This window comes from Marmota flaviventris, chromosome 5 (genome assembly GCF_047511675.1).
Source record: "Marmota flaviventris isolate mMarFla1 chromosome 5, mMarFla1.hap1, whole genome shotgun sequence".
Taxonomy (NCBI): domain Eukaryota; kingdom Metazoa; phylum Chordata; class Mammalia; order Rodentia; family Sciuridae; genus Marmota; species Marmota flaviventris.
In genome coordinates this window covers 115,317,278-115,333,769 of record NC_092502.1, presented here as the reverse complement: position 1 = coordinate 115,333,769, position 16,492 = coordinate 115,317,278, and the positions used below count along the sequence as shown (strand labels likewise).

At 33.1% G+C, this 16,492-nt stretch overlaps 1 protein-coding gene across 1 annotated transcript in view; it reads right to left on the bottom strand.

Annotated features, from left to right (window-relative positions):
• Positions 1-16,492, bottom strand: part of LOC114105237 (snake venom 5'-nucleotidase-like) — a 59,975-nt gene that overhangs the window by 8,710 nt on the left and 34,773 nt on the right. The gene's annotated exons all lie outside the window — the stretch shown is intronic.

The window sequence follows — 16,492 nt, the reverse complement described above, 5'->3', positions numbered from 1 at the left end:
TATATTTTATTATAGTAACAGAAAATGAACAAATGGTATGGCTAGTAAAGAACAATAAGTGTTAAATCAAGTACTCTGGGAATTGTGCCAAAATTCTCATTACATTTTATTTATGTACAAGCAAATTATGGAGTAATTCTTTATAATAAAATTGGCAAAAATTATAGTAACTGACAATATCAAATGAGAAAGTGTGAAATTTAAACTCTGAAGGAAAGAGTTAATTTTTATGTCCTCCACGGAGGGCAATTTTGTAAATCTGAATAAGTACATGCCCAATAATTTTATTTCCTGGTTGACTTTTTCCTAGAAAAAGTTAGCACATCTACACAGAACAATATTGTGTGTGAGGATATACTATGGCAGTGCTGTTTAAAAAGGAAAAATTGAAAATAGTCCATATGTCCACAATTAGGTAAATGGATAAATGTAGTATGTGCTTGCAATGGAGTTAAGTTTCAAAAAATAAAAGGAATACATCAGCCCAAAGCATTTTACTAAAAAATTATACTAACTACTTGACAGTAATTCTATAATTTTAGTAAAAAAAAGATGAAGAACACTTTACAATTCATGTTAGGTATCCAATATTTCTCCATATTACAAAAAGATAATCTAAAAAGCTAGAAAGTATTATGCTTCATGAATATTAAATACTGACATAAGATTTCCAGTTTTCCTAGCACCATTTGTTGAAGAGGCTATCCTTTCTCCAATGCATGTTTTTGGCACCTTTGTCTAATGTATAATTGTAATTTTGTGGGTTAGTCTCTGTGTGCTCTATTCTGTAGCATTGGTCTACCAATCTGTTTTGGTGCCAATACCATACTGTTTTTGTTATGATTTCTCTGTAGTATAGTTTAAGATCTGGTATAGTGATGCCACCTGCTTCACTCTTCCCGATAAGGATTGCTTTAGCTATTCTGGGTCTCTTATTTTTCACATGAGTTTCATGATTGCTTTTTCTGTTTCTATGAGGAATGTCATTGGATTTTGATTAGAATTGCATTAAATCTGTATAGTGCTTTTGGAAATATGGTCATTTTGATAATATTGATTCTGTCTATCCAAGAGCAAGGTAAATCTTTCCATCTTCTAAGGTCTTCTTTGACTTATTTCTTTAGGGTTCTGTAATTTTCATTAAAATGAAATTAAACCCCTATCTCTCACCATGCACAAAACTCAACTCAAAATGGATCAAGAACTTAGGAATAAAACCAGAGACCCTATGTCTAGTAGAAGAAAAAATAGTCCATAATCTCCATCATATGGGATTAGGCCCCAATTTCCTTAATGAGACTCCTGTGGCACAAGAATTAAAATCAAGAATCAATAAATGGGATGGACTCAAACTACAAAGTTTCTTAGCAAAAGAAACAATCTGTGAGTTGAATAGACAGCCTACATCTTGGGAGCAAATCTTTACCCCTCACACATCAGATAGACCACAAATCTCTAGGGTAGATAAAGAACTCAAAAAGTTAAACACCAAAAAAACAAATATCCCAGTCAATAAATGGGCCAAGGAACTGAAGAAACACTTCTCAGATGATGATATACAATCAATCAACAAATATATGAAAAAATGTTCATCATCGCTAGCAATTAGATAAATGTAAATCGAAACCACTCTAAAATTTCATCTCACTCCAGTAAGAATGGCAGCTATTATGCATACAAACAACAAGTGTTGGGGAGGATGTGGGGAAAAGGGTACACTCATACACTGCCGGTGGGACTACAAACTGGTGTAGCCAATACGGAAATCAGTATAGAGAATTCTTGGAAAATTGGGAATGGAACCACCATTTGACCATCCCTCCCCTCAGTCTATACCCAAAAGACTTAAAAACAGCATACTATAGGGGCACTGACACATCAATGTTTACAGCAGCACAATTCACAATAACTATACTGTGGAACTAACCTAAATGCCCTTCAATAGGTGAATGGGTAAAAAAATATGGCATATATACACACTGAAATATTACTCAGCAATAAAAGAGAATAAAATCATGGCATTTGCAGGTAAATGGATGGCATCAGAGAAGATAATGCTAACTGAAGTTAGCCAGTCCCAAATAACCAAATGCCAATTGTTTTCAGAAGGCTGATTCATAGTGGGATAGGGAGAGGAAACATGGGAGGAACAGATGAACTCTAGACAGGGCACAGGGGTTGGGGGAAAGGAAGGGGCATGTGGTTAGAAATGATGATGGAACGTGATGATCATTATTATTATCCAAAGTACATGTATGAAGACATGAATTGGTGTGAATATACTTTGTATACAACCAGAGATATGAAAAATTGTGCTCTATATGTGTAATAAGAATTGTAATGCATTTCATTGTCATATATAAATTTAAAAATGACAGAAACAAAAACAAAATAAATAAATAAATACTGACATAAAATCTTTAACAAAATATTAGAATTCAGTAGTGCATAAAAATAAACATGTACCATTACCAAGTGCAGTTTATTCCAGAGATGGAAAACTAGTTCAATATTTGAAAAATCAATTAACATTATCTAGCAAATTAACAACTTCAAAAGGCAAAAATGCATGATTCTATGAATTCATTCATAAAAAGAATTTGAAAAAAATTAACACATAATTTTAAAATTGCCGAATACTGGGAATACAGGAAAATTAGTTCAACTTAACAAAGAACATCTTCAAGAAATGCATGGCTAGCATCATATTTAAAGATGAAAACATAAGTATTTTTTCTTCCTAAAATCAGGACAAAGATATCTGCTCTCACCAAATCTGAACATAGTGCTAGTCATCTAAGCCAGTGCAATAAAACAAGAAAAGTGTGTAAATGAAGTTGTTTTGGGATGTTTGCAAAATTGTAATGACACATGGTTAGCAAAGAAAATCTGAAGGAGCACACAAATATGTTCCTGGAACTAGTAAGGTTGCAAGATACAAGATCATCATTCAAAATTCAATGATATATTTCTATATATCAATGAGCAGATGGAAATCAAAATTAGAAACTTATCCATTTATAATAGTGCATAACAATGAAACTCTCAGGTGTAACCCCTAACAAAACATGTACAGAACTTGTATGCTGAAAACTACAAAGTGCAATCAAATAAAAACTAAATAAAATGTAGAGACATACCCCAATTGTGAACTGGAAGATTCGTGACAGTGAAGATGTCAATTCTCCCCAAACTGATATAAAGGTTTAACATAATTCCTATTAAAAATCTCAGCAATACTTTCTATTGCTGTAGACAATTCATTCTAAAATTTATATGGAAAGGTTAAGGAGTTAAAATCATTAAAATAATTTTGAGAAAGAATAAAGTGGTTTTAAGACATAATATATATCAAGTCTGTGGTATTGATAGGGAAGACATATTGATCAAGGGACATGAATGGAGAACAAAAATAGAAACACACAATCACTAATTTTTTGCAACAGTACAAAAATAATTCAATGATAAAAAGACAGTAATGACATCAGAAAGATATGCTATCCACAGGCAAAAATAAACCCAAAAAAACTCTAACTCAACAGGACTCTCACACCTTATAAAGTATTTAATATTTTAAATGAATCACAGATTTAAACCTCACACATAAAACTATAAAACTTCTAGAAGAAAACGTAGGAGAAAATCTTCAAAACTAGGGTTTGTTGAAGAATTCACAGACATGAAACCAAAAGTAAGATGCATTAAAAAATGAATTAATTGGACTTTATCAAAAACTCATTCTCCAAGAAAAACCCTACTAAGAAAATGAAAATACAAGACTGGAAGAAAATATTTACAAATCACACAACTCACAAACAACTCTCATCTAGAATGTATGAAGAACCTTTAAAACTCAACAGCAAACCAAAAACAAATAGAAAATAGCCCCAAAACATGAATAGATATTTCATCAGAGGATAAACATCATTAATAAGCACTTTAAAAGTGCTAATTGGGCTGGAGTTGAAGCTCAGTGGTAGAGGGCTTATCTCGCATTGTGTGATAACTAGGTTCAATTCTCAGCATCACATATAAATAAATAAAATAAAGGTCTACTGACAAGTAAAAAAATTTTTTGACACCAAATTCAAATTTGGTGTCAATATACCTTATATACAAACAGAGATATGATAAATTTTGGTATATGTGTATTAAGAATTGTAATGCAAAAAAAAGAGTAATTTTTTTTTAAAAAAGTGCTCATTATTCATTAGAGAAATGAAATTTAAAACTAATGTATACCTATTTTAAAGTTAAATTTTAAAATAGTAATAATATGAAATTGCAGAGAAACTGGGATCTCTCATACACTGCTGTTGGAAATGGTGTAGTTACTTTAGAAAGCAGTTTGGCATTTTCTTTAGAAAATAATCATATATTTACCATATGCTCCCACAATTACATTTCTGATCATTTATCACAGAAATGAAAACTTATATGCAAACACCTGTACACTAATAATAATAGCAGTTTTATCTGAATAGTCTAAAACTGGAATTCCTCAATATAATGTAATGGTTACATTATGGTACATCTATAACATGTAATACTAATCAGTAATAAACAGACACATGCACTAACTTAAATGGATCTGAAGGACACTGAGTGAGAAAAGCAAATATAAAAGGTCACACAGCTTATAATTTCTTTTATGTAATATTCTCAAAATAAAAAAAAAATTATCGTAGAGATAGAGAACATGATGGAGGTTGCTAGAGATTAGGGAAGGTGAGTGGGAAAAGAACAGGTATGACTAAAAAGGGGGCAACATAGGGAGATATTTACGATGAATGTTCTGTATCATGATTGTGCTGGTGACTACATATGATAACATTGCACATAATTATACAAACACACTGCACTAGTATCAATTTCCTGGCTTTGATCATGTACTATAGCTATATAAGAGGCAATTTTCGCAAAAACCAAGGGAAAGGAAGCTAAAACCTCTCATATTAATCTTGTAAACTATCTATGAAACTATAATTATTTATAAATAAGAAGTTAAAAAAAGAAAAATCTAAAAAACTGACCAAGTCCTCATTTGAGGCATTATATGGAGATTTTCTTATTTTATCCTTTAATAATAATCTATATTAAAAATATTTTCAAAGACATAGCTAAAAACCTATCATATAAAATGCATATTTCAAATCAAATTCCTAGTTTATTATTTCATATAAATGGTTTTCAACAAGGGATTCTGGGAGTGCCTGAATTTCAGAATATACCATAAAGTGAGTGGCTTAAATAATGGTAATTTATTGTCTTGTCCAATCACAAATACCACATATTATATGATTACTTTCATATGAAATGTCCAGAACAGGCAAATCTATTCAGAAAGTAGAGTGGTGATTGCATAGGAATGGGGAGTGACCACTAAGGAGTATAGGCATCTTCTTGGGATGATGAAAATATTCCAAAATTTGACTGATGATGGATATATAACATGAAAACACTAAACATCACTCAATTATATACATTAAATGGGTAAATTATATGGTATATGAATTATATCTCAATAAAGCTATCAAAATTCTACAAACCCGACATTTGGAACTTTTTCTAGAAAGCAAAATCCAAGCGAGTACTCCTTCAATTTACGTGAATTCTTTCTGAGGGCTTATATCATTAATATTTGCATATACTTAAATCTTCAGCACATTACAAGGTTAATGATGAAGACCATAAATCTCTACATAGAATAAACTTTAGTGTGATTCATTTGAAGGCAGAAAATAACAAAGTATATCTAACTAAGTTTCAGCCAAAATAAAAAAAATTCAAATCCTGGACTTAAAGAGTTAACCCTTTCCAGTCACAGTGGCACATGCCTGTAATCCCAGTGGCTCAGGAGGCTGAGGAAGGAGGATCATGAGTTCAAAGCCAGTCTCAGCAATTTAGCGAGTCCCTAAGCAACTCAGTGAGACCCTGTCTCAAAATAAAAATATATTAAAAAGGCTGGGGATGTGGCTCAGTGTTAAGCACCTCTGGGTTCAACCCCTGGTACCAAATTAAAAAAAAAAAAGAGGTAATCCTTAGCTGGAAAAATATGGCTTTTCATAATAACAGTCAAAATCACTAGTATTTTCCTGCAAATCTATATATTAGTAATTAGGACTAAATATAAAGTTTATGTACACAGAATTTTCATGATTATTTATGATAACCTGAGACAGGACATATGCAAATGTTTGCCCAATAGTTTGTTCAGTGAAAAAAAAGCACTGTCTTGTGTCTGCATTTGGCTTGATTTTGGTATTTGTCTCAGTTTCTTCTTCCCAGCCTAACTAATGTCAACAGAGAGAATGATGCAAGTTAGGGTCCACCTCCAAGCAAACAAAAGCATATGTCAACCATTTCAGACCAGCCATCACTGATAAGGACCTAGAAATCACTTCTCTGTTCCTGACATATCATCTCTTTGTTATTACTGCATCCTTCCTAATACTGATTTTTTAAAACCTTTCAATGCTTCTTAGCTCATTTTAATTTTTCCATATTTTTATTGGTGCATTATACTGATGCATAATAGTTGGATTCTTTTAGCCCTACCAAACTAGAATTTTAATATTTGACTAATAGCCACTTGGCCAAGATAAAATCTGTACTACTCTGTAATAATTTTTTGATTTTTTTTAGTTTTGACTCAAAAAAATCCCTTATATTCCTACTAGACCTCCCCACTCAGCCTTTATTTCAGAAAAATAAGCCAAAATATTAATTTGCCTCCTCCTAATTCCATGCAGTCCTATAAAATCAATTACCAGTCTAAGAAATGCCTTACTATATATGAGATTCTATTTTTAGGTACTGTAGGATAATTTAAAAAGCAAATGACATAGAATAACTTTATACCAGTGGAACTCCAAAAGAAAGAACTGCCTCCAGAACTAGAATATATGCAAGTCTCATAAAATCTATTTCTACTCATCTCTGAAAGTTCCCTAGAAAAAAATGAAGAACACTGGGAAGAAGGGCATAAGGTCACATAATTTAAGTACAGGTTGAAAGAAAGCCAACAATCTAATTAAAGTTTAGAGGCTAGGCTCTAAACTAGGCTCAGTTAAAAATCATGTATGAAATCCCTTTGTGGACACATGCCTCCAGTTAATATCAAGATATCAAACTACTTAGAAAAATAATGATATGGGGGCTGGGTCTGTAGCTCAGTGGCAGAGCACTTGCCTAGCATGCATGAGGCACTGGGTTCGATTCTCAGCAGCACCATATAAAAATAAATAAATAAAATAAAAGTCTCCTGTCCATCTACAACAAAAGTATTTTTTTAAAAAAATAACTATACTAGCTGCTTAGTCTTTTTAACTGCACTTATGTTAAATAAGCATTTCTACTTTTGAAAAAGAAGGTGCTTACAGAGCTTCCTAAGCACTTCACCTAAACTGTATACATAGAAAACCATTCATAGTACAAGTTTTTCCTTGTGTTTATTCACCATATTAGCAACACAATGTTAATGTTGATGTAAAAACATAACTAATTCAATAACTCAATTTATAAAAATCAATTTTCTTTATATTAGCATTGAATAGTGAGAAATAAAATTAAGAAAACAATTCAATTTACAAAAGATCTAAATATAAAATAATTAGGAATAAATGTAATAAAACTACAAGAATTATAATATGAAAACTACAAAACACTGTATAAAGAAATTAAAAGAACTAAACAAATGTTAAAAGACATTCTACACTGTTGAATTGAAAGATTTAACATTGTTAAGAAATGCAATACTCCCCAAATTGGGCTACAGATTCAACTTTATTCATATCACCTGCCTTTTCTTTCTTTTTTTTTTTTTTAAGAAATTGAGAAGCATTTTCTAAAATTCATTTTGAAAACACAAGGAATACAACGTGGTCAAAATAATCCTGAAATTACAAGTATTCATAGCTTATTTTTAAAACTTATTACAAAGGTAATCAAGACAGTGTGGTATTGCCTATAAGGATAGACCTAATAGATCAATGTAACCCAATGAAAGACCAGAAATAAACCCTTACACGTACTGTTGTAACAAGAGTAATAAGACAATACAATGGGGAAAAACAGGCTTTTCAACAAATGGTCTCAAACAATTGGATACCTACATGTAAAAGAAAAAATTGGACTAACATCTTATGCCATACACAAAAAACAACTCAAAATGGATCAAAGACTCAAAGGAAAGAGCGAAAATTATAGAAGTCTTGGAAGAAACAGGTATAAATCTCTGTGATCCTGGATTAGGCAGTGGTTTCATAAAATGGCAATAAAAGACAAGTAACAAAAGAAAAATAACTGTATTTCTCAAAAATTAAAAAACTTTTGTGTTCCAGTTTGCAAATCACAACTGAAAAGAGATTTTTATCTAGAAGATAAAAAGAACTCTTACATAACTCAATAACAAAAACAAAATAACCCACTTTTGAAAGGCAAAATATAAAATTAAACATTCTCAAAAGGAGATACACAAATGGCCAATAAACACATGAAAAGATCCACAACATCAATAGCCATAAGAAAATGCAAATTAAAATAAAATGAGATGCCATTTCTCATCTACTAGGATTGCTATTATCAAAAAGGTAACAAGAAGTATTTGCATAGAAGCGGAGAAACTAAAACCTTCATACAATGCTGAACAATGTAAAATTATGTAGTCACTTTGGGAAACAATCAGTTTCTCAAAAAATTTAGACTAACCATATGATCAAGAAGTTCTATTACTAAGTATATGCCCAAATGACATGAAAAAATTATGTCCAAACACCTGTGCATGAATTCTCATAACAGCATTATTCATAAGAGCCAAAAAGTAGAAACAGTCCAAATGTTTGTCAACTGATGAATAGAAACATTTATGATTATCATACAATGGAATGCTACTCCACAATAAAAAGAAATGAAGTCCTGACACATGCTATAGCATGGATAATCCTTGAAAACATACTGAGAGAGAGAAGTCAGTAAAAGAGTCACATATCTATGAATCCATTTATATGAATGCACAGAATAGGAAACCTATAGAAATAGTAAAGTAGAAAAGTATTTGCCTAGTACAGGGAAGTTTGGGAAGAAATGGTGAGTGATACTTTGGAGTTGATGGAATATTCTAAAACTGTGAAAATAACTGTACAACTCTGTGAACTACCAAAACCTATTCAAATATACATTTTATTTTTTGGTAGTGTTGGGGATTAAACTTAAAGGATGTATGCTAGACAAGGGCACTACCACTGAGGTACAACCTCAGCCTCAATTGTATATTTTAAATGGATGACTTGTATATGAATGATGTCTCAATAAAGCTTCTTAAGCAAACCTTGATATAACATTTTATAAAAGTATAAGATTTTTCTATAAACTTACTCTCCAGGTGGTTGGCTTCACTTTTTTTTTTCAGTTTATTAACTCTTGCCGTCAAGGTACCCTATAAAATGTACAACACAATGATACCATAGAGAGCAATATTTAGCTGCTGACTTATCATATATTTTAGTTAACAGTTAAAGGAGCTCTGGGAATGGCCTGTCCACTGCTACCTCTGTCGCTACTTCTGAGGTCACTGCCACTGATGCTGGGAGGTCTCTTCTCCAATCAGCTGCTGCCTACACTGCTACTGCCATTGCCGCTGCCTGTGATACTGCTGCTTGCCACCCTAAGGTTTCCTGGAGATCTTCTTTCTAGGTGCTGCTGCCCATGCAGGTACACCCACCTGCTGCTACCACTGAAAACACTACTGACCCTGAAGCAACTGATGCCGACACGGCTGCTGTACCCCAGAAATTGCCTGGTAATGCTGCCCCCATAGCCACAGTTGCAGCCACCGCTGTGGCTGCTGCTGACACTGTTTCACTACCTTCACTACTGTTGCTGCTTACATGCTACTTGCTTCCACCAATCACCACCACCAACACTGCTACCACTGCTTAGAGGTCTGCTGTGAGGGGGACTCCAGATTTGGTTGCACACAGCTGCACCCATTTTAGGACACCAGCCAGGGTCTGGGGCCCAGGTGCCAGCCAGCAGGTTTACCACCACAGAGCCTGTCTGGGAACTCCAGCTGGGACCTGCAGGTTCAGTGTGGGGGTGCCTGCAGCATTGGAGGTGGCTGGGAATGCTGGTGGCCCTTGTTTTGCTGCTGAATCTCAGGTTTGCAACCTGAGACCATCCCTGGTGCTCTCTCTGAAAGTAGGAACAGCACTGAGATCTTGGGACTGCAGTGTGACTGAGCCTGAGGTATCTGAAGACCATATTGATGGGATAGTGACTGAGTCTCAGAAGGTTGCTGTGGGCCTGGTGATCCTGATAGACATCAGAGACAGGGCTGAGAAGCTTTTGAACACTGATGGAAACACTTTGACTTTCCATTAAGATAGATTTATTTATTTATTTAGTTAGTTAGTTAGTTAGTTAGTTAGTTAGTTAGTTAGTTAGTTTTCAATTCGCTGATATCTCTATAATATTTGTAACAGGGTGTTTTTCATGCATCAGTGTGTGGAGGACAATGATATATGAATGGTGTTTTGCATTTTTGTTACATTCTTATGTTTTTACTTTTTTCTCTTTGTTTGTATTCTTCCTCTCACTTGTCTGTTTTCTTGGATTTTCTTTCCAACTCTTCTCCAACCAACAGCCAATCTCTGTTGGCTCCTTGTCCACTTTTCCTGTGAATTTCTGCTTCTAGCTTCTCCATTCCTCCCTCATGGACATCGTGGATTATGCTACCACTGTTCTCTAATCCACCATTTGAAATTGTAAACCGTTTTAACAAATTTTTGTTTATACTATAGAGAGTTATTGAATTCATCATTTTGGTTTAATGTGAGAAAGCAGTAGATGCTTTAGTGGGAGCTATGAGGTTTAAGGTATATATTTTTTATATTGGGTGCTGTTGATATTGGTCTCACCATAAAGGCAAGGTGCTGGAAACCTTCAGGGACACTACAGGTCCACAGGGTAAAATTTGTGCTGTCTTAATCCTACTTCGAGATGGGAAAACACACAAACAACATGAAAAACCAAGGGAACAATGCGCCCAAACAAACCAAGATGCTTTAACGACAGACGCCACTAATAACACAGTAGAAGAAATGTCCAAGAAGAAGTTCAGAATAATCTGTGAAGTAAAGGATAGTTTAAGGAGTAAAATCAAATAAAAAGATACAGGAAGTGAATGGTCACTTCAATAAAGAGTTAGAGATTGTGAAAAAAATAAACAAGCAGAGTGCTTGGGTTGTAGCTCACTGGTAGAGCACTTGCCTATTATGTGTGAGGCACTGGATTCAACTCTCGGTACCATATATAAATAAATGTATAAAATAAAGGTCCAGCAACATCTACCAAAAAATTTCAAAAAACAATAAGCAGAAATCTTCAAAATGAAGGAATCAGTAAACCAAATTATAAATTCAATAAAAAGCATCACCAACAGACTAGACCACTTGGAAGACAGAAAGTCAGGCAATGAAGACAAAATATATAATCTTGAAAGTAGATTTGAACCATTCAGAGAAGATGATAAAAAATCATGAATAGAATATACAAGAATTATGGGATAACATGAAAAGACCAAATTTAAGAGTTATCAGAATAGAGTATAATAGAAGGAGTAGAGACACAAACCAAAGGAATCACAATCTTTTCAATGATATCATAACAAAAATTTTCCCAAACCTAAGAATGGAAAGGAAAATCAAATACAAAAGGCTTACAGGACCCCAAATGTACAAAACTACAGCAGACTCACACCAAGACACATTATAATGAGAATAAATAACACAGAGAATAAAGATAAAATCTTAAAGTCTGTGAGAGAAAAAAAAATCAAAATTACGTACAGGGGGAAACCAATTCAGATCTCCAAGGATTTCTCAACCCATACCCTCAAAGCTAGGAGGTTCTGGAATAATATATTTCAAGCTCTGAAAGAAAGTGATGCCAACCAAGAATTTTATATTCAGCAAAATTAAGTTTCAGATTCAAAGATGAAATTAAAACCTTCCATAATAAATAAAAATTCAAAGAATTCACAACTAGAAAGCCTACATTACAGAATATTTTCAACAAAATATTCCATGAGGATTAAGTGAAAACCAGCAAAGGGAGGATCTACACTAAGGAATATTTAACCAAAGGAGAAACTGAGTCAAATTAAAAACCAGGAAAAAAAACCCAAAATGACAGGGAATAAAAGTCATCTCTCAATAATAACCTTGAATGTTAATTGCCTAAACCTATCAATCAAAAGATAGAGAGTTGGCAGATTGGATTAAAAAGCAAGACATAATAATATGCTGTCTTCAAGAGACTCACCTCATGGGCAAAGACATCCACAGGCTGAAAGTGAAAGGACAGGAAAAAACTTATCACTCTTATGGATTGTGTAAACAAGCAGGGGATTCCATTCTCATCTCAGATAAAGTAGACTTCAAACCAAAGTTAATAAGAAGAGATAAAGAAGGACATTTCATACTTCTTAAGGGAAGTATATATCAGCAGGACATAACAATTATAAATATTTATGCCCCAAGCAGTGAAGCATCTATGTACATCAAACAAAACCTTCTCAATTTCAAGAGTCAAATAGACCACAACACAATCATACTGAATGACGTTAACACACCTCTTTCACTACTAGACAGATCTACCAAACAAAAACTAAATAAAGAAACTATAGAACTAAATAATACAAACAATAATTTAGACTTAACAGACATATATAGAATATTTCAACCATCAACAAGTGAATCTACTTTCTTCTCAGCAGCACATGGCTCCTTCTCTAAAAATAGACCATGTCTTATGCTATAAAGCAACTCTTAGTAAATACAAAAAAAAGCAGAGATAATACCCTGCATTCTATCAGATCACACTGGAATGAAATTAGAAATCAATGATAAAATTAAAAAATAGAAGCTACTATAACAATTAGAGACTAAATAATGTTCTATTGAATGGTGAATGGATAGAAGAAATCAAGGATGAAATAAAAAAATTCTTAGAAGTAAATGAGTACACTGACATAACATCAAAATCTCTGGGACACTATGAAGGTAGTACTAAGAGGAAAGTTTATTGCATTGAGAGCATTCAAAAGAATAAAAAGTCAACAAATAAATGACCTTACACTACATCTCAAAGCCCTCAAATTAACATTATCAATATGATTCAACAACATGTATACTCAGAAGAATGAAAAATTATATCCCATATATGTGTGATATATCAAAGTGCATAAATGCATTCTACTGTCATATAAAACTAATTAAAACAAATAAAAAATTAATGAAAAGTGGAAGAAGATAGGAAATAATTAAAATCAGAGCTGAAATCAATGAAATCGAAACAAAAATAACAACTGAAAAAATTGACAAAACAAAAAGTTGGTTCTTTGAAAAAATAAATAAAATAGATAAACTCCTAGCCATGCTAACAAAGAGAAAAAGAGAGAAAACTCAATGTACTAAAATACAAGATGAAGAAGGAAATATCAATGTACATGTCTGAAATACAGAAATAATTAGAAACTATTTTGAAAATTTATACTCCAATCAAATAGAAAATATCGAAGAATCAACACATTTCTAGAGACATATGAACTACCCAACTAAATGAGGAGATCATACATGTTTTAAAGAGATCAATTTAAAATAATGAAATAGAAAATGCCATCAAAAGCCTATCAACCAAGAAAAGCCCAGGACCACACAGATTCTCAGCTGAGTTCTACAAGACATTCAAAGAAGAATTAATACCAATACTCCTGAAAGTATTCCATAAAACAGAAGAGGGAACCCTTCCAAACTCATTCTAGGAGGTTAATATCACCCTGATACCAAAACCAGACAAAGACACATCAAAAAAAGAAAACTTCAGATCAATATCCCTAATGAACATAGGTGCAAACTTCTCAATAAAATTGTGGCAAATTGCATACAAAAACATTAAAAAGATAGTGCACCCCCATCAAGTAGGATTCATCCCAGGGATGCAGGGTTGGTTCAACATATGGATATCAATAAACATAATTCATATGAATACTTAAAAACAAGAATCATATGATCATCTGAATAGATGCAGAAGCATTTGACAAAATACAGCACACCTTCATGTTCAAAACACTAGAAAAACTAGGGATAGTACAAACATACCTCAACATTGTAAAAGCTATATATGCTAAACTCAAGGCCAGCATCATTCTAAATAGAGAAAAATTGAAAGTATTCTCTCTAAAAACTGAAACAAGACAAGAATGTCCTCTTTCACCATTGTATTTGTGTGGGTATGTCTCTTGTCCTCTAGTTTGTACCACTAGTTCACAAGTCTATTTTGGTGCCAATACTATGCCATTTTTATTACTTTAGCTCTGTAACATAATTTAAGGTCTGGTATTGTGATCCTCCTGCTTCACTTTTCTTGAAAATGAATATAGAATATTTCACTTCTATTCAATATCATGCTTGAAACTCTAGCCAGAGGAATTAGACAGAAGAAAAAAGTTAAAGGAATATAAAATATGTAAAGAACTCAAACTGTCACTATTTGCTGATGACATGATTCTATATTTAGAAGATCCAAAATATTCCACCAGAAAACTTCTTGAACTAGTAAATAAATTCAGCAAAGTAACAGGATATAAAATCAACACCCATAAATCAAATGCATTCCTATATATCAGCAATGAATCCACTGAAATAGAAATTAGGAAAACTACCCCATTCACAATAGCCTCCAAAAAATACCTGGGAATCAATCTAACAAAAGAGGTGAAAGACCTCTACAGTGAAAACTACAGAACACTAAAGAAAGAAACTGAAGAAAACCTCAGAAGATGGAAAGATCTTCCATGCTCCTAGATAGGCAGAATTAATATTGTCAAAATGGCCATACCACCAAAAGCATTACACAGATTTAATGCAATTCTGATTAAGATCCCAATGACATTCTTCATAGAACTAGAAAAAGCAATCATAAAATTTATTTTGAAAAAATAAAAGAACCAGAATAGCTAAAACAATCCTTATCAAGAAAAGTGAAGCAGGAGGCATCACAATTCCGAACCTTAAACTATACTACAGAGCCATAGCAACAAAAATGGCATGGTATTGACACCAAAATAGACTTGTGGACCAATGGTACAAAAGAGAGGACACAGAGACAAACCCACATAAATAGGGTTATCTCATACTAGACACAGGTGCCAAAAACATTCACTGGAGAAAAGATAGCTTATTCAACAAATGGTGCTGGCAAAACTGGAAATCTATATGTAGCAAAATAAAATTCAACCTCTTGTTTCTCACACTGCACAAAAAACTCTCAAAGTGGATCAAAGACTTAGGCACTACAACAGAGACCCTGACCCTAATAGAAGAAAAAGTAGGCCTAAATCTTCACCATGTCAGCCTAGAATCTGACTTCCTTATAAAGAAAGATTCCTAAAGTGTAAGAAGTAAAATTAAGAATCAATAAATGAGATGGATTCAAATTAAAAAGCTTCTTCTCAGCAAAGGAAACAATCAATAATGTGAGGAGAGAGCCTACAGATTGGGAGAAAATCTTTACCACATGCATCTCTGATTAATTAATCTCTAGGATATAAAAGAACTCAAAAAACTTAACACAAAAAAACAAATATCCCAATCAATAAATGGGATAAGGAACTGAACAGACACTTCACAGAAGAAGGAATATAACAACCAACCAACAAATATATGAAAAAGTATTTAACATCTCTAGAAATTAGAGAAATGAAAATCAAAACTACACTAAGACTTCATCTCCTGTCAGAATGGCATTTATCAAGAATACAGGCAACAATAAATATTGGCAAGGATAGGAGTGAAAAGGTACACTCATAAATTGTTGGTGTGACTGCAAATTGGTACAACCACTATGGGAAGCAGAATGGAGATTCATCAGAAAAGTTGGAATGGAACCACCATTTGACCCAGCTATCCCACTCCTCAGTTTAAACCCAAAGAACTTAAAATCAGCATACTACAGTAATGCAGCCATGTCAATGTTTATAGCAGCTCAAATCACAATAGATAAATTATGGAACCAACCTAGGTGACCTTCAATAGATGAATGGATAAAGAAAATGTGATATGTGTGTGTATATGTGTATGTATGTATAAATATATACACATACACAACACAATGGAATATTACTCAGTTATAAAAAAGAATGAAATTACGGCATTTGCCTGTAAATGAATGGATCTGGAGAATATCATGCTGAGTAAAATAAGCCAATCCCAAAAAATCAAAAGCTGAATGTTTTCTCTAACATAGTTCACAATAAGGTGTGGGGCACTAGAGAAGAATAGTTAGGTAGAGGGAAGTGAAGGGAGGGGAGGAGATGTAGGGATAGGACTGATAGTATAACGAAACAGACATTATTACTTTATGTATATATGTGACTGCATGGCCAATATTATTCTACAACATGTACACTCAGAAAAATGAGAGATTATATCTC